Source organism: Chrysoperla carnea, chromosome 3, assembly GCF_905475395.1.
Source record: "Chrysoperla carnea chromosome 3, inChrCarn1.1, whole genome shotgun sequence".
Taxonomy (NCBI): domain Eukaryota; kingdom Metazoa; phylum Arthropoda; class Insecta; order Neuroptera; family Chrysopidae; genus Chrysoperla; species Chrysoperla carnea.
In genome coordinates, this window is record NC_058339.1 from 66,012,655 (window position 1) to 66,039,419 (window position 26,765).

At 27.2% G+C, this 26,765-nt stretch overlaps 1 protein-coding gene across 4 annotated transcripts in view; it reads left to right on the top strand.

Annotated features, from left to right (window-relative positions):
• LOC123295208 (caskin-2) overlaps positions 1-26,765 on the top strand; it is a 482,587-nt gene that overhangs the window by 433,592 nt on the left and 22,230 nt on the right. The window contains exon 1 of one of the 4 annotated variants that reach the window (XM_044876461.1): positions 20,303-20,318. The exons of the other annotated variants lie outside the window; for them this stretch is intronic. The gene's annotated coding sequence lies outside the window, so the exon portion shown is untranslated. Of the gene's footprint in view, positions 1-20,302; positions 20,319-26,765 lie in introns of those variants that run through there. 4 annotated transcript variants of the gene reach the window in all.

The window sequence follows — 26,765 nt, forward strand, 5'->3', positions numbered from 1 at the left end:
GCAGATTTTTATATCTACTTGTAAGTTAAAAGTACCCAAAATTTAACTTGATCTAAAATCAATAGACTTACTATTTTCAACTGTTCTGCTTATTTTCAAATAAGAAACATTTTTTACATTTAAACTTTTGTTATATCTCTTACAGTTCACATTTACGTATTCAAATTGATTTTTTACTCCCTAAGCACGCTATAAAATTTTAATTCGATATATCTTCTTTTGTTTTTAACTTGAGAAACGAAAATGGTTTAATTAAATGATTTTATGTACATCCATCAGTGCTGGGTTTAGGCTTAGGCCCGGGCCTTGGGTGGCACAATTTTAGAGGCGGCAGAATTTTCGAAAGTTTTAAAGGCGAACCAATTCAGGAGCAATCCGAAATTTTGCAATAAAATGTATTGAATAATCCATTGATGGAATTTACTTTTTAATTTACCTTGGGTTATAAACTTGGGACTAATCCTAGCATATTCTGATATATTTCTTATAATTATACTTTCACGTGGAGTTAGATTTTGACAATCAATAAATCTGAATCCTTTGTTTTATCTAAAAATGTGCTAGATAGATCTTCGAAATTTTAGCTTTATTTTGCACTCCAGTAAGTGATCGTACTATTGACTGCGAACTTATTGGCTCATAACTCTCGCATAATCAACGTCGACTAGTTGTTCTAGTTTTCAAAATGAAATATAAAAAAGGCTTACATTTATTTATTATTCGCGCTATTTAATAAAACACACATGCAAATTCGCCATATGTTTAATTTCATATTTTTTTATACGTCAAAAATTTTTATTTTTATAATATATTTCTTTCAAAATATTTGAGGATAGTTTTAGAAATATGTTAGGGTTTAATATTGGATGTTGTTTTTTGGTTGAATAATTCTCTGAAATGAAAAGAGTTATGAGAGAGTTGGCTAAATTTGCATTAAAATCGTACTATCTTTTGATTTTGCTCAAAATAAGGTGTCATTGAAATAAATTGTTTAGTGTTACTAGCTTATTAGTTTAGAAAAATAGTCTTTTGTGGTGGAAAATCTGAATAGTACTTTAAATGGCGATTTTTCTGAGATGGGAAGAAAGATTTATCTACGAGTCGCTCAAAATTGATATTTAAATAGTAAATTTTGAAAAATATTTGCGTTTTAAAGAAAATGAATTGTGGTTTAGTGTAAATCTCAAAGTAGCCCGCTGCAGATATTGTAATTTGAAATAGTTAACTTTTTCTACATGAAATAATTGGAACGCCATAACTATAAAATAATTCTAGTAAGTACATTTTATTACCGCATTCGTTTATAATGTAAATGATCCAATTAGAGCTGTTACATTTTTTAGATTTTATAGTCATAAATATTGATGACATCAATTGAAAATAATATTAATATTTAACCTGACCTGAATGTACTTAATAATAAAATGCTCCTGCCCCTCATTTATTTATTAGTAACATCATCACAAACACACTTAATTGAAGACATCATCGACTTAAATTATATGATGAAATTCAATAGTACAAGAAATTTAATGAAAATTTTTATTTATATGACAATAAAATGGAAAACCTGTCGAAAAAATACCTGAGAAATAATCAATATTTTGTATTCATTTTATCATTGTGTACAGAACAAGTTTTTGTATATTAGGAAAAATTCATGTATTTTTTTTAAATATTTTTAATGCATTGTTTGCAACCGTTATAACAAAGTAAAAAATATAAATACTGCTTAAAAATGCTGTAGTCAAGTGTAAAAAAATATTTAAAATATATCATAATTTTGAGATATTTAAACGCATCTGTCAATTGGCGACAGTTCAATGTAGAATTTACACTTTAAAAAAATGAATTTACAACATAATATTTACAGTCATTATCATTAAGTTTTCTAATAAAAAGCCGTAGAATAATATAAATTAATGTAATATCATACCAAATGTAAGTAATTAATGCCATATAGTATGTATAGTACGTTCGTTTAAAAATTTGAAATTCCCGTTTTAGAAATTTTGAATTTTTCTCACTGAATTTTTACTTTTATTAATTAATTTTAAGTAATTTAAAAGAATTTAAAAGTAATTAATTACGAAAATAATGGTTTAGTTGAATTGTCCAGCCAATAAATTTACGGAAAAAAAAATTTGAACCAAATTTCAATTTCATGAATATTCCCTTTCGTCATTTTTATGTAGGCGTATGAAACCTGCTGTCATCTATGGATTTATTAACTGAACCATATTTTGATTGAAGAAGTCATTATTTGCATACAAAAACATCAATATTGATATTTAAGATATTTTTCTAATTTTTGAGCTTGTAATGAAATTTATTTCTTGTTTATCTTTTGCCAGTTTATATAAATTGGCTTAAGTCAAGGAAAACCCAACGCCTTCTAGACGCAAATTCTATACCTAAATGCTTATTTTGATATACTCTATCACGCCTTAGATTCTTGACAATTCATTCTGATACATCTGATATCAATAAATATTGTACAGAGCATATTCAATAAAATTGTGTATGATAATTCTATTTAGAAAGTAGATGAAGCGGTATTGCGTCTATATGTGTCTCCTCTCTGGTAATAAAGTACATATGTTTGTCATTTTAGTTTGTAAATTAAGTGAAAACTAATGAAAATTAAATCATTGTGTGCTCAGTTTAGTAAAAAAAAAAACAAGTAAATTAAATTCTGTTTTACTTATTAAAAAAATGTTTCAATACCTTTTTTTAAGTTGGTTAATTTGTTCAAAGTAAATCGGCGTGTTTTTTTTGTTAATAGAAACATTTTTAGGGTTCTGTATAAATAAAACTTCATGAGTATTTTAAATGTGACTAATAAATAAACTACCTAAACTACCTAAATTTTTCACATTGGGTATTCAAAGATTATATTCAACAAAGTTTGAAGATTCTAGAATTAATTTTAAAGCAATATTTGTTTGAGAAAAAAACATTAAAAAAATTGTATTTTCTTGAAAATCATTCAACTATGGAACCTCAATTTCAACTGTGAGATCGACTTGCATCTTAATTGAATTTTTTAAATGTTATACTTAATTAAAATCGTATTGACTTTATTAAATAATTGTATTTAGAATATTTAATTTGCATAAAATTTTAAATTACAATCAAAACAAGAAACTATTCTTAGTCATTCATGATTGGCTTTGCTTTAGATGGAAAATAAAATTAATGCACTATTTTTAAAATGTGAATGATTTAATAATTTCATTCAAATAAGGTTTTTATTAACATGATATTTTTTAAATATATAAAATTCATATTAAAAGTCACGTCTTTCAAAAACAGAAGCAAAACCAAGTTGTTTTCAAAAATAAGAATACTCAAAAACTTACTAGAAAAATTAGCAAATTTACCAACTATTTATAGAGAAAGTATATCAATATTTACAATTTGTTTTTAAGAATTTTAAAGCAAATTGTTGAAAGAATTTTATATTTTTATATATTTTTCCAAACTTTGTATTTTTACTAGGCCGTTTTGCGTTAGTAAAAATCTTACGTAGTTTTACTTGCTAAACGGCTACGCCGTTGCTAACGTCACGAATTTTTTCGTCAGCAGAGGCTGAATATTAGGCTTTACAACAACAAAGCTGTAAACTTCATAATACTTGCAAAAATAAATTACGCAGTTTGAGCAATATTTCAAAATAATCTCTCATAAATACATAAAACACGGATATTTTGAAAAAAGTCGTAAACAAATTTTATTACTGAAAAACTAATTGACCCAAAATTTATGATTTACAAATATGATTTATATTTTATAGTAAAAAATAAATCCAAACATTTTATTTGTAAATATTATAAATTCGACATAAACTTTTTTACACATAAAAATCAGAAAATATAGGTACTTTTAAATCGTACATTTTGGTTATGGATCCCACGCGTATATACACATACCAAAGTGATAAAAGCAAAACTATAAAAACTAAAATTATTGTAAAACGAGACTGTAAAAATTTAAGCTGAACGATTAAGTGATTTAATTTAAAATTTATATCTTATAATCATTTATAAGAATGTTAAAGGCACAAGTAGTAAAAAGTTTTGTAACTTTAAAGAATCTCTTTTCCAAGAATTTAACTTTTAAGTGTCAATGTAATAAAAAATCGTTTAAAACTCAACAAATTATTGTCAATTAAAAAATCCATCATCATTTTGGCAACAGACATTTTTTATAGCTGTATTCAGAATTTATGCGAAATAATATTAAAATGGAATGAATACAAGAACCATTTTCAGTTGATAAATTGACGATCCCATTCTTGATTTTTTTACTTAAAGACCACTAACAGGTACATACTCAATAAAGGTTTAAGTCGAAATACCACTAGATTTTTACATTAAATAGGCACACCGTTTTCTTTTTTTAAATTTTAAATGATTATTTATTTGAAAAACTAGATTTTTGTGGGAAAATGATGGAAAAAACTACCTTTTGAGTTTAACGTAAAAAAAAAAAAAATCGGATTTTCAAAATTATTTCTTCCTGTTGAAAAACAGTAATAGGTTCCCCTAAAATTGATTCTATTCAAACACCTTCTAGGAATTTAGCACTCAAACGTATTTTTGTGATATTCATTATTGGAAAATAATGAATAAATTTTTTACTGAAAATTACTTAAATATGGGAGATTCAGATAAAAATTCCAATCTCATTTTCTTCAAGCTTAACGATACTTACTTATAAACTTTTTGTTGACTAAAAAAGCAACCCAGAGAACTATCTGATGTGAGAGCATAAATATTTGTCCCCCATCAAACTCTGCAACTTGTGTTAAAGTTATTTTCCGATTGTTTAACTACAAAACGAGCTTTTAGCCATCATTTTAGGGGTGGACCATTTTAATTAATTTAAATGGTCCATTTTGTATATATATATATAACTGGTCGCCACTAAAATTATATAAAAATGCCGGCGCCGGCAAAAGAATCACTTGCATAATTTATAACATACAAAAACTCTAAAAAGTCCAACGAACTTAACATAATATTAGCAGTACTCATTTATATTGATAATAAATTTGGTCAAGGTAATTAGCAGACGAATAATTAAAAAAAAAAAAATTTTTCAATTTATCCATATAAACTTTTATAATTATTATAAATAAAATAAAACAAACTAATAATTTTGTATATTTATTACAATCGAACCATTAATAAATAAATTGATTTTTGTCAACACAGATGCAATTTTATTATTATGAGAGAGATATTTTATTAAAATTATTTATAATAATTTCGTTTTATTTATTATAACATAAAGTTAAGTGTTTTATATTTTATAATTTAACGACCTTGATATTTTCTTGTTCGTCTTTTTATAACGTTTGTCTTTATCTTTCTTGTATAGCAGAGTATCTCTATATATATTTTATTGTTGTAACATGCAACAAAACACGGTCAACATTGGGAAAAGACAATAATATTACCTTACCTTTCAGTTTATCTTAGTTTTTGTTTTTAAACAAACATGAAAAAAAATAAATACATATCGTCGTCTTCATTGAGTTCCCGTCCTATAAGTTTTATTTATTTATATATTGTGTCTGTGCCTTGTATATAAAATAAGGTTGGCCAATATTATCAGCCCCATTGGTCCTATTTTACAAGCTTTATTTAACTTGCAATGTATGTAACTATATGTTTGTTCGGGTCTAATCTAACAACTCAATTTTGAAGCATATATCTTCAATCGATTGAGCTGAAATTTTGTATACACGTTTAATTTAGATGACAATACAATTTTATGGTAAACCTAATTTGAGTTTTTACAACGAAACTTTAAACAAATGTCAAATATTATAACGTGGTAGTCCATTTTACGGCCAGTCGTTTTTGAACTATATAAGAAACATACGTAAGGAAATCACGCCGAAACTAACGAAATAGACGTAGGGTTGTTAAAAATATATATTTCTGTTGAAATATGAACACTTTTTTCTGCAATTACAATAGCAAAACGTACTAAAATCTATAAAAGATAAAGGCGACATAATGTAGGCATAAGGTGTTCAAAAATGCTGATTGGAATTACTGGCGGAGAACACGTACCAATTCTCACGATTTTTAATTTATACACCGGTCAAGTTTGTTTTGTAAATGGACACACAGTAGCCACATTTTGGACAATCCTATTTATTTATATAAATGTATATAATAATATAATATTATTATAAATATAAAATGTTGTTTATATATACCTACAGGTGGGCGCCACAATCAACGCCCTCTGTTACCCACAACAGTCAGAGCTCTAACAATCTCTCTGGTGTGGTATAATACACACACAACACACATAGTGTAATCCACATTTTACAATAGTAGTTCTCAATAATAATACAAGCGATCGAGCACTCCTTTTGATATTTTTAAAAAAACATTTTCAAAAAAAATATTATATTTATGAGTTATATTTTATTATTATTAAATTATATTGTAAACTTATCATATTCTTTATAAAGTTTATTTTTCTATAGAAAATACAGTGAAAAACGTTTAAAGCGATAATGATTTGTATTACAACATGTCTGATAAATTAATTAAATTTTGTGTCTGGGTCCTATATAACTTCCTCTCAACGATTCTTACTATATAAAATTATACCAAAGTGAAGCTTAGTAAAAAAAAAGGGTTATTAGGAATAATTATTAATTTTAAATATAGTGCAATCAATAAAGTCTAATACTAACAGATTATATTTTTAATAAACACAATATCTGGCAACATTCGTGTCTTACTCGCCATACTCACATAAGGGCAGAAAACTATTTTCTTAATATTATTAATTCACTAATCCGGTACCTATCAATTTTGTAATTTATTTTGGCAAATATTTATTGCATTCGATAGTTAAACTTCCAAGTTTCAAAATATTTATGTACTAGATGACCCAGTGGACTTCGTTTCACCTACAATTTATTTAATTGTAACTATTGATCAGCGCTTATTAATCTTAATTAACCTATAGTTCCAATTCTTTAATAGCTATACCATGCTTACCGCAAAGTCCATTAAAATCACAAGATTGCCCTTTCTTGCTAAACCCGCTCGCTAAACACAAATTTTACTACTATCTCTTGGACAGGCCATCGGTCTTTAGCCTGACTGCAACCTTCGAAAGTAGAGCTTACTGCGCTCGAATATAGTTCTGATAAATACTTATTCACAATACATGAATAATAATAAATACTTCCTCAATACTATTCAAATATCTGTTCACAATTCTAGATAAATATGGTGGGAGTGCAAAAAAAGTACCTAGTAAGGTAATATAATACATTATTTATATGCATTTCCACCATTTATTGTATTTAATATTTTTTCTTTATTTTTTTATGTTAAGCTCAACTTTCTTAATTTTTTCTTTCATAAGAACAATAATTTGTTCCATCCGTTCTCAAACTATAGTCTAACCAGGATAAATGGGGGTTCATAACCCTTCTATATATATATATATATATTAAATTTAGAAATAAAAATCTAACAGAAAATATATTCGTGTTTCAAAAACTTAATAGAAAATATTATAACTAATTAAATTTTTCGTCTTATGTTCACTTTTAAATTCACACGCAAATGACGCTGTATAATTTTCAAATATACAAAATAACGCGATATTTTCAGAAAAAGTTTTATAATAAATTTACTGCAATAGAATGATTATTTCTATAATTCAATTATACTTCCATTAAAACAGTCTCTCTGTATTTTACAACTGATATTCTGTTAAGCATTATTAAATTATCATATTCTCATATTTATTGTATTTATAGAAATAAATATTATATTTACTATAGTACCTACTTGTGCTAAAATATAAATGATTTTCTTCTTTACAACAGTAGCTGCTTGGTAACTTCTTGTAAAGAATTATTTTTCATTTTAATTCTTACCATATTATTTGCAAAATTATTTTATATATTAAAATATATAAAACATCGATTCTTAATAAAAGAAAAAATATTGTTAAATCTGTAATAATTGTAATAGAAAATTTATTTTATGATGGAGAATTTTCAATTATATAGTTTAATTGAAATTACTTTTATTTGAAATATATAATGTAATGTCGTTTGATTTCTTTATGTTAGTTAATAAAAATAAATTGTATTATTTATTGAAGATATTCTTTTATCACTGATGTTTATTACTTAACCTAAATCATACTTTCTTGAAAGTATGTCACATGGAATTTCTTCTTTTCTCATACGTCCGCTGCAAGCTAACTCTTTTTGCGAAAATAAACAAGATTCATTCGTTTTCAATTTAGAAGTATTATTCGATTAAAAAAGGTGTGAGTAATCTTCATTCTTAGAAAACCAAATATCTTTTCTTTATCCAAAACGTACTTTTTTTAACTATCTAGGTCAGGACGAAGAGATTCAGGGATCCAGAAAATTTTCTCATATTGTTTATCTGGTTTTTCTAGAAGGGTCTTAAGTTGCTTTTTGCCAGAACGATAAATTTTCGCATTGTAATATTTTTTACTTAAGTCAGTCAGAAGTTCAAAGAGAAATTTTTAAGGAAATTGAATTGATTTCTTTATAATGTTTTCGAGTAATAAGTTTGTGAATAAAGCAGAATGACCGAGCAATTTCTGATTTATAAAAAGAAAAAAGAAAAGTGTGAATTTACTTTGGTTAACTTAAAAAAAATCTTAATTGCAAAAAAGTCTCAAATTTGACAGAAGTACCGACAATTTTCTAGCAATAAGTTGCTTCCATTTGACTTCGAAATTGTTGAACAAAGTGGACTGTATGGCGACAGAAACAATACCAATAATATGCGCAAATAAAGAACACCAGAATGCAAAATCACCGATTTTTTTTATCTCCACGTGGCTTCGATTGTTTACCGTCTCCTAAAAATTTACTAAAACTTGGGATAATTTTAGGAAATGGCGACGGTTGAAAACATGAATAGGAGCACTTAATCACACAACGTATTTTTACACGATATCCTAGAATATTTTACACATATCTTTCTATCTGTGCAAAAGACTACTCGTATATCTTTTCCTCTTGGAGGTCAAAAATGTGTCGAACTTGCTTATACAAAATTGCATAATCTGTTTTTTTTTATGTAAAAAATAGTTATAAACAAGATTCAATTATTTGAATTATGAGTCAGTGACGTCACCAAAAATACAATCGGAAAAATAACAAATATGGCAGTTGCCTGATGTCCAATTTTCCATATTACGCATAAAAATGTAAAACTAGACTTGAGACCATGACAAAATTTGATAGTGAAATTAAAATTGATTAAAAAACAAAGAAGTTATAAGCATTCAAAGATTGTTGCCCATCTCCTTTTAGCAAAACAAAGTTTTATATGCATTTTGTATGTATCTCTATAGTGATATCGGACAATTGCGTCACTAACTTATATCTTCCTCTTTGTTTAAAAAGGAATTTTATACGTTTATATTTTACGTACTTTTAAAGCTTTTCAAAAATCAACTTACTTTTTTCAGGTGAAAAAAATTTAATCAAAAAGTCTATTGGTGAAAAATGGAATTGTCTCAATGCTTAAGTTTAGAAAGGGTTAAACAAATATTTATATACCGGAATGCATATCACGTCCGAGTGAGAATCAGGAAGTAAAATTCTGACTCCTTTAAAACAATTTTACTCTAGTATATATCTTTTGATTTGCAAATAGTTTATTATTTCAGAGATGATAGTACTTTTTCATTAGAATCATGAGTAAAGTGTTACATCTTCAAAACGATTTCTAGCAGACAAAGTTTGTTTGTTAGTTTTTTATTTTCAAAATAAACTTCTTAAGTAGATACATTTGATATTATAAATAAATACACTTACAATGTAAAGACAGACGACGACTGACTACTCTCTAAGATTATTACAAACAAAAAAACTTCAAACATAATTAAAGTTTTTATATGAAATATTAAACTAAAAAATAATATAATAACTAATAAAAAAAGTATTCTATTATATATAAAATATATTAGACTGAATGCTGTGTTTTCTCATTAGGAAGTGTCATATATGTATGCATTCAAATACCTAAGAGGTATGTTTTTTTTTTTTTTTTTGAAATATCACATGGAGGGTTTTTAATAGTAACATAATATTAAAATAAATGATTTCGTATTTATAAAAATGTCTTACACACAAAAATAAAACAAACTTTAAATAATAACGGATTGTTATTTATGTTTCACAAAAATATAAATAAGTAAATAAACTTTTTATTTTGGTTATTAATTGCTTGTAAATTATCCTCAAACATTCATTTGTATATGTCTGAAACTGTTTTGGAATTTGTAAAGCAATTTTTCAGATTGGTGAAGAACTACTTCAGTTAAAATATATAAGAATTATTTTTGTATTTCATTTAAAGGTATACTAATTTTAGTCCCCTGTTTGTAACGCTTAGATATATTGACGATAGGAACATTTTTTTAGTATAGGTGGTCATAAAATCACCTACTTCGTCCATTTCCGTTTGTTTATTTATCCTGTCAACACGATAACTCTAAAACAAAAAGAAATATCAAGCTGAGCAACATATATTTATTTCAACATTTAACTCAGTCAATTGTTGGTTTTCACTTGTTATTTAAAAGTTTTGATGTATAAATTGAAAGTCTCATAAAAATTTAATTTGAACAGACGAATTTAAATGTTAGTAATAAACCATGATCTCTTCGATTTTAATTGATGTATTTATATTTAATATGATGCATACAGGCGTAAACTAAATATTGAGAAATATCTTGTCTAGTAATCTTAATTAAAGAGAGTTGAAAAAAAAATGTAACTAAATATCGTAGGTATGCATGATTAAAAAGTAAACAAAAACAAAAAGAGTAATAATAATAAGTGGATAAACAAATTGAAAAATTCAATGAGTTGAAAAAATTGCATTCGTGTCTAGGACTCGAATAGCCTAATTGGTAGGGCGCTTGACATGAATTCAAGAAGTCCGGTTTCGAGTACTGGTTCGAGTGTTTTTTTTTTAAATTCTCTTTAATTTATTAATAAAATTGAATGATAAAATTTCTTTTACGCAGGTAAAAAATCATATCTTCGATATGATAAATGACTTCATTTAAAAAAATATAAACGCGATTTTTTAATTAACTTCCTACAAATCTAATTAAATTTTATACTCAATTTAAAGTTTGTTATCCCGTCATCAAATTTAATTTATTATTCCAATATGAATAAATAATTTATATATCTTTAAATATTATATTCACGCATACGCACTTTTGTGCATGGTTGCAGATGATTCATATTATATTTTAAAATAAAATAAGATGATCATATTTAAATAACAAATTTATCTTTGTCAAATCTATTATAAATTTATGAATTTTAATTGATACTTTTTATAAACGACGCATATTCTTTATACTTTGAATAGATGTCATTCATGATTGAATACAGGGTGTCGTTTTTAAGTTGACATGCTTGAAACTTGAAAAAAATTCTTATATCGATAAAAATTCTTCAAGTGAAAAATGTTTGGTTTGAAGGCGCACATCTTACGCAGACATTTAAATTGACCCAGGTTTTCAAGCTCAATGAAAAGCTCACTCTCCTCCATAGCTGGTAGTCGATAGATTAACACTTTATATTAGAAAGTTCCGGTTAAATCAGCCGGGTGGCTGTGTGGGTATAGCACTTGCCTATGAAACCAAGATACGCTGGTTCGTATCCTGGTGTGGTTAACATTTTTAGCCTAATTGTCCAAGCGGTCAAAGGCGTTAGTCTTTGACCGTTTGTCTGTCTACTTAGACTTAGATTGCCTTGAAGAAAATGCGACAAAAGCAATTCGTTGCCAACCTTTAACTTTTGTTTGAGCTTGCCTTTGTAAATTTTCGATTATTTAGGAGGTCGAGAAATAGTGTCGTTATATGTAATTGTGGCAGAGGAATAGCAGAAAATAAAATTCAGCGTTCAAAAAGTGAAAGTTTTGTTTGACCTATTTTTGGAGTTAATTTTAACAATAAACGTTCTCAAAGTTTACCAATTTTGCCTTCATTGTTGTGTTTACGGATGATGTTTTTAGCCCCTTTCCGTTAATGTATACCCATTTGTATAACGTAATATGTAGACGATTACCGCAATAGAAACTAAAGTTTAAATGGAGTTACAATGATCAGTCCAGGTCCGCATTCATCGATTTTCGATAATAAATGCCTTCATTCGCCCACATAGCTTTATTTGAATCACTATCAAATGAAGAGAACACAGATCGAATATGATAAGGATAAGCGTTTTACAAAATGATTAACAAAATTTTTTCTGTACACTGTATTTTTACATTAAGGCCTTCTATAATGGAATAATTTAATTAGAATTATTAATTTAAGAATTCATTAATAGTATAAATCATATTTTTTAAATATATCACACACATACACAACACATTCAAAGAACTTGAATGCATCAAGAATGAATAATTTATAATCAAAAATAAAATCAAATGTAAAAAGATCAAATTACAATGATTATAATACCTTAGCCATTTATATAAAATAATCATTGTAAAATTAGTAATAAATAATCATAATTTTTAATAGTTCTATACACACTTACAAAGAACTATAGTTAATAATTTATTAGGTATAAATTTTTTTTAAAGTATATTAGTTGTTATAACTTCTATAAATATATTAATTTTCAATTATATTATATTCATATATTTGCATAAAAGGTATTTTTTATGTAGGTGCTACGTTTTTAAAATTATATATATCATTTGAAAAAAATCTTAAAAATATAAAATATTATTGATCAAGTGTAGATGAAATTGTCAATACTAAACCATTAAAGATCTGTAATAATGAACATTCATGGTAAAATAATGTTATTATCCTCATTTGATATTACAAGAGTATAGAACTTTGTAGAAGTTCGAATCTTGCAAAGTAACTACAGAAAAAAGTGATTTTCCACCCCCGAGCAGAAAGTGTCGAGTTTCTACTCAGTGTGCAAAACGAAGTTGCCGCTTTCCGCCTCCGCCGGGGAGAAAAATAGTATACACACCACGGAAACGAGTAAAGAATGTTTCAGATCTCATGTTTAGTGAACATGAGACATTCTTTACTTTTGCTCCTTAGGTGTGTAATATACTATTAATTTTAGAGAATGAAAAAAGTTTTCCAGATCGGTATTAGATATCTGGACATGAAGTCGAAATTCAATACCTTGAACTGTGTCCATAAAGAATGGAAACGATCGAATACCGCAAACAATTTAGACACTAATTTTAAAAAAATACATCTAATGAAATCTAGTTTCTCTACTGTTTTCTATTCGCGTTATATAACGCACTAAATGCAAAAAGAGTTCAGTTTATAGTCCAGTTGCTTAATAAATCAATGGTTAATTTCGATTTTTTGTCTAATTTCCTAGATCAATTTCTGTATTACATAAAGATGTATTTCGACTACCAAGTAGTCATCATCAGTATGAATTAGCTTTTCATAATTACTCTTATTGTGTATGGTACTCGTTGCTAATTAAGTGACGGACTACACGGAGACTAATTCATATTGATAATGACTACTTGGTAGTCGAAATACATCTTGAATAATACAAAAATTGATTTAAGAAATTGAGACAATAATCGAAATATCCTAGTGATCTCTTTCATTATCTATTATAATAATTATAAATCATTGGTGCTTGATAATGCCACTTTCATCTAAATCCACTTTCATGGAAAGGGACGCAGCTTCCATGAACCCACATTTATTTTAAAATCCTCCGATCAAATGTAATACAGATTCTGAAACCTACTCCAAATTCAGAAAAATTATAATTCGATATCGATTTCAAGTTCCATGTCTTCATTTCTTAACCCGCTTGAACGCTGAAAGATGATGTTAAAGATCAGTTTAATAACTATACGGAATCCTGCAAAATCTGGGATGTGTGATAAAAAAATGTATATTCTCTCTCTATCTAACACATTCAAATCTTCTATATGGTTAATACCTAAACTAAAATAATAACATTTACATATCACATATTAAAGTAGTAAAGTTTATGTATGTATTAAAAGGAGAATATTGAAGGCACTTTCGCCCACAATGGTATACAACACTTACATACACGTATATATGAAATGGATAAATGGATTGCCATTTTTTAAAATGATAATCTGACTTGAGAGAAATTAATGGTTTGTTTTTTTTTCTTCTCTTATCCTTGTTCTACATATATATATGAGAAGTTTTATCAAAATGATTTTTGTTTCTTTTTTAAAATTTTGATTGAGAATTTCTGTTTTCATCCCGAAAATCGAAATCAAATACCTTTGATTTCTTTACGTCTTGACATATTTATAGTGGTTTTACATACTTTTGGCAATTTTTATATTGCAACCCTGCAGAAAAATGCCGAGTAGGTTATGTTGAGGCGTATCGCCTATTAGCTGAGTTGGTAAAAGCATAACTAATTCCGTCCGCGGTATGCTTAGGGTAGCGGGTTCGATTCCCGCTGTCGCAACAAAATTAATTTAATTAATAGTTGTGATGTGCTTAAGTAGTGCATGGTATATGCATGAAGGAGGTGCAGTCAGCTTCTGAAATTGAGGAGCAGATAAATGAAATTATCAGCAGAAAGGTAATTTATCATCGGATTTAGGAGAAATTTTCACAGAAAAAAAAGCAATGTTGTAAAAAACGAATTTTCAGCAAATACTGAAAGTCATTGGTGTGTCCACTCAAAGTCGTATCAATCACGTCTCACTTTTATATTATTATTACAAATGTAATAATTTCCAATGGTCATAAAGTGTTTTGTGTTTTGACATTGAAACATATTTTTTGATAGATAAAAACGAAACAACACTAAAAATATTTAAGTGCTTTTAAACAACAACACAAAAACGAAAAATCATAATAAGCAATTTCGTTCTTTTTTATTTTTTATTTATCTCTGGTGTTGTTTAAGTAACCGAAGAATGTAATACATGTTTTTTTTTTTTGCATAAAAAAAGATGACTTTTGACATAAACATTATGTACTCTCGTGGTAACTATTGATTATAAGATTGTCTGTATGTGCCACATGACGCTATTTAGTGCAATATGGGCTACGTCAAGATTTTATCTGAAAAAATGGAAAAGTTTAGCCGTTTAGTAAGCTCTCATAATAATACGTACTTATTTCTATAATTCAGCATATAATCATTAAGGTAATCAAGCGCCAAGGCAATTTTAGACTTAGGGTTGAAATTATTTGTACCTTATTTTCAACTTTGATGATAAATTTTGTTATAACTTCATGAATATAGACGAAAAATAAGAAAACAAATTTTTCGATTATTTCCTTGGTTTTCGAAATATCGAAAAGTAAATAATTAAACAAAATTTTCAATTTTCGATATTTTAAACATTATTCCAGGTATCGAACAATTTTATTCTTACTTTTCGCTTTATATTATCTAGTTATAACATAATTCTCCATCAAAATTGGATAAAAATATTTTTTTTTTTCAATTTATGTGCCCACTACCGTGCTCATACATCCTTAATTAGTTGGGCACAACGTGTTTTTTAGGTTTTCAATAATTTATTAAGGTTTAAACTTTGATTTAAATGATTTATTTTAATTTCCACTAGTTTTGGAGTAATCTATGAAAACACATCATCCATCTACCGTTTTCCCATATGTTAAATATGCCTACTTTTGAAGTTATTTATTTATTTAAATAATCTGACAACCCCCTCCCCCCTAAAAATTCCAGAATTGATTTTGACTTAGTCCAACTTCATATAAAGAAAATCAAGAATTTTATCAAAAATTGTCCTGGCCCTCGTACATTCTTAAATACACATGTAAAGGATCGTTAATTTATTACAAACAATTTAGGTAACAAAATTCTAAAAATTTATGAAAAAACATGTTCCTCTGGTATATTTTTTCAGAATTGTAATTTTCTGAGTAAATTTTTTCATTTTTTCCAAAATGTTTCTATCCAATCGTTCTGTACTGTTGCCAAAATAATTCGGGCAAACCTAGTATTTCATATTGATATTTTATATTGAAACCATCTTTAATGTATTTCTGTTTATTATCTATGGCGGATAACTTCTTAGAAACAAGTAGACACAATCTTCATATTAAAAGCTGTGTCATTTTAAACCTGTCTGTTATACCTGGAATTGTAAGTAGGCTGACAATGATGACGCTTCTTTTTAACTTGTGCATACATAATTATATAAAATCATAATATGACATCAAAATTGTTTTATCTTAATAGAATCGGAACAAATTATGTTTTAGAACTTTTTTTTGGATCCAATTAATATTATGACAACTGTGATGCATTTTTGTACGGACATTACTATAAGAAAGTTTCTAAAAGAAGAATTAATCAGTGGTATAGGACGTTGTTTTAGTCCAAGGAACATGACGGTGTGAATCTTTCTAAACTTTACCTCTTCAACATTTTACTTTATGTTTAAAACTGAAAAGCATAACAAAGCATATCGTTCAAAAAGTATTGATTTGGGAATATGATTTAAAACACAAAACAAATTTACCAACTTGTAAAAATTTGTTTTTTAAAATTTATTTCCCCCACAAATCCTTACATACATCCTTAATTAGTCGGACACAACGGTTTTTTTTTGTTTTCAATAATTTATTAAGTTTTTAACTTTCATTAAATGGTTTTCTTAATTTTCACTGCATAGACTTAGCTCTTTATTTAAAATTTTCCATGGTGTTCGTACATCCTTAAAAATACATATAGAGAATCATTCCCTTAGTTGCTTGTTTTCTGGAAATTAAAAAACAAAGCTGATTCAAGGTCTCTAAACGTAATGTGTTTCTCATTTCTCAAGTATTAGTGATGTGACGAATATTCGCATTCGCTTCCAAGAATATTCGTATAGTTTTTTAACATTCGCATTTGACAAAAAAATGAATATATGTACGGATTTTTAATTAAAAAAGAGTTTTCTGCATCAAAAATTGCGTCACTGGTACGTGCTTTACTCATAGTTTTATAACACTTTTTAATCACAGTTTAATTTGACTGTTAGACAAATATAATAATAGCAAACTAACCTCAAATCAAAACAAACTGAATTTTGCTTTTTATGAACTTACAATTTCTTTTTAATTGACTTTACGACAGATTCTTTTACGCTAATGAATAAAAAGTTAACATTTGTGTTCGGGAATGTACAAAATACGACATTCGTCCCATCACTAAGAAGTATAGGCAACTGCATTTAAAAGTAACTTAAGGCAGTCCATTAATTGAAAGGTCATTTACATTAATCCCACAAATCAAACTAAACAAATTTTCGAACAGTAGCTATTAATAACTAACCACTTTTTAGCTAATATTTAACTCTAGATAGTAATAAATAAATACACTTGTAGCTAATAAATTAAAATTTTGATTTGGTTTCGCCTGTATATTATATTATTTCATACATATAATTCCACACGCTTGGCCTGTAACAAACACACGACACTAGAGACAGACCATAACATATCATTTATAATATAGACAGTTTTTTAAAATTATCTCTTTTTTATTTTATTTTGTGGTATGGAGTTAAAGTGTATGGATGAAGTGCGCCTACTGATGAATTTTTTAACGTGGGCTATCTCTCATAATATATCTGGTAACACTCACACATATATAGGTATATATATAATATACTGCAGGTCTTATGACGACGAGTGAACGAGCGAAAAAACATGTTACCTTGCTTAATTCATTTTTATTTTTATTATTTCTCTTTTTTTAAACATATTAATCTGTATGCATATGAGATTTAATAAATAATACCAAGGCACAACCTACGACACACATAGTTTTACTAATGCCAGTTTTGTGTTGTTTGTGACATGCGCATTCAAATTTATGGTAATTTTTTTGTTTGTAAAAAAAAAATTTTTATTATCCAAGGATGATATAAAAATTCATTTTTATTGTTCTTTAAATGTTGGGGAGTAGTAGAGAATTTGCAAGGTCTTTTGTTCAATAATCAACGAGACTTCCTCATTCTTTATTTAGCGTTTGCACCTCTCCAGATTTTATCGAGAGACTCCCGAAATCGTGAAGTCTCTCCTGACTCCTGATTTCAACATAAATTCTCCAGAGATCAGTAAAAAATGTTTTTTTTTATTTGTTGGAGAATAATTGGATTAATTTCACTACCTCCCGATTTTCCGTTTATCTCCCGACATCCCGGGGCTTTGAGGTTGCAACCGTATTCTTGAGTCTTTCGGGCACAAAGTGGCACAATTTTTGTTATATAAGCAGAAATACAAACAAGCGCATGAAGTTGAAAAGATTTCGGAACATATACCTTTGATTCATTTAGAATACTTCGAATTTTTTCACCCCTCAAAAATTACGAAAAATAAAATAAATTTCATCATAACATCTGGATCAGTTTCATTAAGTTTGTACACGATAAGAAATGTATGACGTTTATTACAATGCTGATATGGTATATGGCGGTATTTACAATACGCTATGACGTTATTTACAATAACATGTTTTGATTTACAATTTTCTAGTAAATAATGCCATAGTGTATTGTAAATAAGGCACATATTATTGTAAATAACGCAACAGTGTATTTTGCAAATAACGTCATATACCATACCTGCATTGTAAGCATACGTCTTTGTTAAACGCAATATTTCCTTCGATTCAACAGCATATATCTCTTAAAAGATAGCTTTGAGATATGGCATACAAACTTTTAAAGTTTTAACACTAAAGTTCCTCCGATTTTTGAACACAAAAAACATGGTAAAAGAAGAACTATTTCACCTCTTATTGACATCGGATTGGATAGCCAAGAAATTAGGATTAATTCGACACAAATATTAAAGTAACTCTCTACGATTTAGGGCTACAGAAATCAAGAAACTCTTCTTTATGACAAGGCCAATATTATTTCTACTTTCTTCATGTATTATTACTTTCTTTAAAAAATTTGATAAATTTCTCCAAGTAATTTCATTTTCCATAAAAACCATTATTTCAAAAACACTTTCTTTCAAAATCATAGTCCTGTTCCACGCCCTATTAAAAAGACGTTCCATTTTCATATATAATTGTAAATACATATTACAAATTCCATAAAACTTCTTTAATAATTGAAAGTAAATCATTATTTAAAAAATGCAATACAAATTTAGATATTGATCTCATATTATTATAATAAAACAGCAGTTCAACATTTTGAGAAAGTGTATAAATAAATCTATTTTGGACTATCCCCTGCCATCATAATTTATCCTTTATTAGGTATTGATAAAAATGTTGAAAACAATATATATCCCACCAAACTCCCCAGAAACAAAAACCTATACTGTATACATATTGTATCGATACAATATGTTATAGTACCGGAGAAGCGAAACAATCTGTCTGTTTTAAATGAAATAATGAAATCGAGTCGTTATCGAGCTACGGGTGATCAAAGCTACCAATATATTATAGTTTTATTATATGGTAAGGAAAATGGCTTTCTATGAACCTTTTTCTAACCGCCTCCAAAATGTTCTTCAGATCGTCCTGATCGAAAACTCTCACGGCCACAAAACTATAAACCGAGTAGTTTTCAAGCTACGGGCGAACAAAGCTACACATACATTATAGTTATATCGCCCGTATCTTGAAAACTTCTTAGTAAAAAATTTTGTTAGCGTGAGAGTTTTTGATCAGATTTTTGTTTCGAAGAACATTTTGGAGGCGAATAAAAAAATTTTCACAGAAATCCATTTTCCTAGTAAATTACTAAACCCATAGCATATTCGTACGAAACTCTGATCGCCCGTAGCTCGAAATCTACTAGTTGAAAATTTTGTGGTCGTGATAGCACTTGATCAGAATGATCCAAAGAACATGGCTAGAAACAATCTCACAGAAAGGCATTTTCCTATCTAATCTTGCGGGGTCCGTTTGTATTAGCTTCGAAGGATGCAATTGTATCCACTGCTCCTTCTTCAGATTCGGTTCTGTATTGTACTCACTAACTTTTACTTAAAAATGAGTATAATTGAACGGTTTTTAAAGATTTTTTGTGGTTTCGATTGAATTTAACTTAATGGTTCTGATCATTTAGGTATATCGCGGCTGTACTATAAGAATATTGTTATAAAACAAGACACCAATAATAAAATTGATAAAATAATAAAGTGGTACATACTCATACAATAATAATAACAATATTTTTTTTACAACTGGTATTCCACCAAATACCATTTATGTATATTGAGTTCTTACCAGCCACACAGCCAATCTGTTCTATATGGTAGGTGTACTTTAAAACTAAACTTAAATAACTTTTATACTATACACATAGATAGTTAAGTTAGTTTGCTGAAATCAGTTTATATTTATTTATTAAATTTTATTATACCTTTTTTAATATATAATAATATCTAGTGTTGTTTTTAATAATAATAATAATCTGTGTCATTTTTATCTGCTTTTTTAAACGGTTTCGCATCCATAAGAGAAGTTGGTTGGTGTCTGTGTTGTTATTGTTGATTTGATTTTAAATTGTGATTAAATATTTAAATTTTTTTGTATAAAGTGATGTTGATTTTTATATTAAAAAGATGTAAATGAATTAATTTAAAAAAAAGTGTGTGTGTAATTTGTTGTTTTATATATTATGAATGTTTTTTTAATAACTGTATCATAAAAGAACCGATTTTTATTTTAAATGTGGCGCTAGGTATAATGTTTTTTGTCGTTCTTTCATTTTTGGTGAAAATAAGTGGGCTTCGGGTGAACAAGAGACACTTAATTTTTGTCTACTTTCATAATTTCTAAAATAGTTGAATTATTGAATTGTTCTTGACAAAGAGCTTTTTATATCTTGTGTGTAATGAAATATATATATCAAGGTATACGAATTTTAATCTCAGGTTTGTAACGCTTGGAAATATTGACGTTACAAACAAAATTTTGGTATAGGTGTTCATGAAATCGCCTAAAAAGTCCATTATTTGATATCAAGCTGAAATTATAGCCCGCTCAGGACGTAAAAAAGTGATTTTGAATTCGCAAATGAACAACATAAGACAGTTGCATATTGAGTCCGTAGTATCCACGTAAACCCTTAGAGAAAGAAAAAGATTTTAAATATAAAAATGTTTCTTATAAAAAAATAAACAACTTTTATGTGAAACTTTTTTTTATATATATCATCATTATTTTCCCGTGAGGAAGTAAATTAGGGGAAAACTTGGATGTTCATTTTACCCAAAACTATAAAAAATAGAGAGTTGGAAATTTGTTAGCTATCTGAAAAATATGAAATCACAGAAAGCTCAAAAATGTTAAAATTTGTTATATGATTTCATTAAAATTTATTGAGTCGCTTAGTTGAGTATTTGTTACTCTTTGTGAATTTTTATTTCAAATTAACACATGATAAATTAATAGAAGAAATGAAGAAACGATAATATTGATTTATTATCAGAAATTTTATTTGATTTTAAGAGTTATTACCTATTTGCTTTGATCTTAATAAGAGTTTCGAAATCAGAGTTCGAAGAGTAACAGGAATCAACAGTTTGATTATAGATATATATCTGTGTGATTATAGATATTCTGTTTTTCAAAGTTTAGCATAAAAATTGATGATGGTAGAACCATCTGGATCTAAATATCATTTTGCATGAATAAAAATTTTTGCATATTAGTACAAAAAAATTGTAATTCTTCATAACTTTGCCATGTACCATTTGTCATCATATTTTCGAGAGAAATCCCATCTTCTTTCTTCATGAAGAATATGATATATGTTTTAATAAATATAATATTATAAAATTTTGTTTTTCCATTATTCTGACAGTATTCAATTTATAAATATTAAACAATAAAAATCATTGATTCCTTTCAAGTTACAAACATATTGTCTCCTTATATATCAAAATGTCACTTGGATCTCTATGGTTGTACCGTTTTCAATTGTAAAAAAGTAAAGTATTGATACTCTACCCAGTAAAACCTGGAAAATAAATTGTCTCTATAAACTGTTCGTCTCCATTCCATAACTTATATTAAACTAATTTTAATTCTAGAACAAGTGAAAACAAACAATTGATTGAGTTAATTGTTGAAATACCATGTATAGACAGTGTTGATTACTCTATACATGTCACACATACATAACTGATAAACCCATATTAATTCATACTATAAAATTTGCATCTAATGTGTGCCCTCGTGAGCAAACAGTGAAGCTTACAAAAAAATGTTTCAAAATGTTTAACAAGATAAATCCTACGGACACAGGACCCAATTGACCTATGTTGCTCATTTACGAACTCGACCTCACTTTTTACGTCCTGAGTGCACTGTAAAAATTTCAGCTTGATATATTTTTTCCATTTTTGAGTTGTCGTGTTGACAGACGGACGGACGGACGGACGGACAACCAAAAATGAACTAATTAGATGATTCTTTGAACACCTATACCAAAATTTTACAAACTTCGGACTAAACTTAGTATACCTTATTTCATATACATGGTATAATAAATTACGCATTTTACAACTTTCCAAAAAACATACGCAAATAATTTGGAATACTTTATTCTCCAAACGAAAAGAAACCAGTTTAACTTTACATTTAAACGATATAAAATAATAATATTTATCCCAAATAAAAAAAAAAAATTGTTTTGTCGAAAAATAAAACATATTTTACATACGTTTATATAAAAAATAATATAATAATCAAAATATGTAAATAAAATAAATAAACATATTTTTCCTACAAATTGTGCAAAGTGGGTGGTTTAAATTTTTTTTTTTGGATTAAAATATGAAATGTAGGAAGAACAAATGAATATTTATTTTTTCTTTTTTTCAAAAGTTAATTTATTCGAAATTTCATAATAACCTTCTCGCATTAATCTTTTTGAATGTGTGCGTTCTGTTAGATTCGACGTGTGGCATACATGACGATAATCGTATATCATTTTTATTGAATGTGCAATGTGCAATATGAGTAACATAAGAAAAAAATACGTTGAAAAATTTTATATTAAGGTAGTACGAGCGCCAAGGCAAGTTTAGATAGATTTCTGGTTGAAATTATTTGTACCTTTTTTTCAACTTTGTTGATGAATTTTGTTATAACTTCATGAATGTAGACGGAAAATGAGAATAAAGTTTTTCAATATCTGCCATACTTTTCGAAATATCTAAAGATAATAAAAAAATTATCAATTTTCGATATTTGGAAAATTACTACAAATATTGAAAACTTATATTCTTACTTTTCGTCTTATATTATCAGGCCATAACATAATTCACCATGAAAATTGAAAATATTTTTCTTTTTTAAATTTTGTGTTCCCATTACGGTGATTATACATCCGTAATTAATCGAGTACAACGGGTTTCTTTGCTTTCAATAATTTATTAAAGTTTTAATTTAATAGTTTTTTTTTTATTTCCACCGACTAGTTTTGAATAAATCTTTTCCTATAAGGCCAATGTTAAATATGCCGACTTTTGCAGTCATTTAGTCATTTTCAAATAGTCGGGTGTCCGCCCCTCCTAAAATTTTCAGAATTGATTTAAACTTAGTCCAATTTCATATTTAAAAAATCAAACCAAAATTTCTCTGGCGCTCGTACATCCTTCATTGGTTATATCGCTTTTTTTAATTTCAATATTTTCGTTTATCGCTACCTTTATGTCTTAATTCACGATGCTAGCTGGCATGTAGAAAAGTTTGTCTGGAAGAATTTCAATTTTAAGGATTAATATTCCTTCCTGATTAGGGCTACAAAACCGTATGTTGATACAACCAACTCTAACGGAATTATTGAATCACTAACAATTATTATATTAATTTATCAGTAAGGCAAAAACAGGGATGTTAAATGCAAAGTTGACTGCTATGTGTATCTATATGTGTCACCGTAGCTCTTAAACGAGTGAAGCGATTTGAAAACCGATTAAGAAATTCTAAAAAGGGTTAATTGTGGGTTTTTTATTTTTTGAGGATGCACATGGACAATCATGCTCTGAGTTTCTTACTTTCTGCTAAGTAATCTTTATTTTTATTTATTTGCTGTTACAATATCTTTCAAAAAACTAAAAATGCTTACTCTACATTATTTTCTTACAATGCAATAAAATCCAAAAAGTGTACCTTCGAAATTTCAACGAGTGTTATAGTGAAGTAATCGGTAAATAATTTGTTGATGATAATTATACATATGTTGTGTGTTATCATTATATATCACCTACGTACAATACTCTACTCATATTAGAGGTATGAAAGTGTACAGTTCATGTCATAAATAATCAACTATGATTATAGTAATTTCCAAACAACTGAAAACTTATCATTTTAATGCCCACATTAATAATTTTCGTCACTAATTACATAGACATAAGTTTTGAAAACAAACACATATAGGTGTTCATTTCTAGGTGTTTCATACTTTTAGTTGTGTGATAAATTATTCTTTTTTTACTTCTTATTTTATAAATATTACCTTTAAATACTTTTGTTCTGTTATTCTATTAAGTTAACATATATTTTGTTAATGATGTACCGTTTTACAAAAAATATTATTTTACATTAAATAAACGAAACTTATTATTTTAACTACATTAACTACAAACGAAGCAGTTCTAATTTTGCTGCACTGCTGTCTTCGAAATACAAATTCTTTCAATAAATATTTTTCAACAGATAGTTGTTTTGAATTTTAAACGCACACTTTACATTCTATTTATGCATTCTAATATAAGTTCGAATAATATTTTTCATACACGTGTATAATGAGCTAGTATAATGCAAGTCACGAATAAAAACTTAGATTTTACCTTAAATAGGTAATAAACGGATGTTATTATTTGGGTGAGTCTATGAAATATTATATGCAATTTTTCATGTTTACATTTTATGGCATATAGAAAATAAAGCCTAATTAAGTGTTTGAAACTGTAATAAATACAATAGGTACGTTTATTACAATATTTGTGATTACGATTTGCAGGTTTCTTGACAAAATCTGTAAGAAATCAATAAAATTTTTAAAGAACATGTCAGCAAATTAAAAACAAATAAATCTAAAAAGACCAACCATTTTTATTTGTCGTACGGATCAAAATCAGTCCAAGTAAAATCATACAATCATTAACCGATTTCATGCTCGAAATTACATGCCGCGGTCTTAAAAATTTGAGGAAGCCTCTTGTTTTTATGAAGAATTTTAGTAATTTTCAATTGTGCAAATATCTCAACTTTTTTAGTAATAGGGCTTAGCAAAAACTTAAAATCTTAAATATTTAGTGATGAAGTGTAATATTTTAATAAAATTTCAGGGAACTTTGCAAAATTCACATTAAAATTCTTTGAAACTACTTAAAACAAGATAAAACAAACAATTGACTGAGTTATTTGTTGAAACACCATGTATAGACAGTGTTGATTACGCAATCGTTTGTTTTTTTTTTTTCGTCATGTTTGTAAACAAAGTCACTCAGTTATATGTCACACACATATAACTGATATTCCCAGTCCACTTTTTTTATGAGAAACATTTTTTTATATTTAACCTTTTGTTCTATCTCTAACGGTTTACAAGACGGATCCTACGGACCCAAGACCCAATTGATCTATGGTGCTCATGTAAACCTCACTTTTTTAAAATTTCAGCGTCATATCTCTTTTCGATATTGAGTTATCGTGCATCCAGACAGACGTCCAGACAAACAACCGAAAATGGACTAATTTAGTGATTTTATGAACACCTTTATGAAGGTTTTGTTTGTAGTATCAATATTTTTAAGCGTTACAAACATGGAACTAAACTTAGTATACCTTGATATATATTTCTTATATATAGGGTATAAAAAGATATATATGTTTATTTTGCTACTAATACGGAAAATAATAGGAAGTTTGTAGTGAAAGTTACAAAATATGGTCCTTCTTGCAATATTATGGCCCTAATTAAAGACAGCCCATTATTTTGGCTTGGCAAATAAAAAACATAAAAGTCCTTGATCTCCTCAAATCAAATATGACAGCGTGCGGCGTGATAATATCATGCTTTTGTCTAAAATAAAAGTTTTAATAAAACATCCTTCTGAAAGAGATTTTCTCATTTAAAATATAATGCTCTCAACATGAAAAGATAATAATTAACAAAATTTCACTTTCATTTCAATTTTCCTTTTCAATACCATTCCCCAACTCCTACAAATTCTACTATAATAATAATTACTAATTGAACACAAAGATAGATATAGATAATTCTTATTCTAAAACAAATTTTATTCTTTATTTTAAAACAAACATTTCTAATTGAATACATAATAAATATCAAATATAATATTCACAAAGTTTTAAATTATAATTTTTAATTACATACATCATTATTTCTAATTACCATACATAACATGTGTTATATAAATGTACTTACTATTTATACAATTAAAATATTTATCTTCTCTTATTACAAACATTTTTTAAATAAAAATATAATTTCACCCTTATAATGAATGTATGAATGATATAATACTTGAATATGTAATATTGTAACAACGCAACGTAACGTAGAGATGTAATACTTTGATGTTTATTGTATGGTGTATGTTTAGAATTCATATTTAAAATGTGTTTTCCAAAACTAAATCCTATATAATACAATCATGATCAATAAAACTGAATCAATATATGTATATTGTGCAACAACTTTGCTTAGAAAGATGTC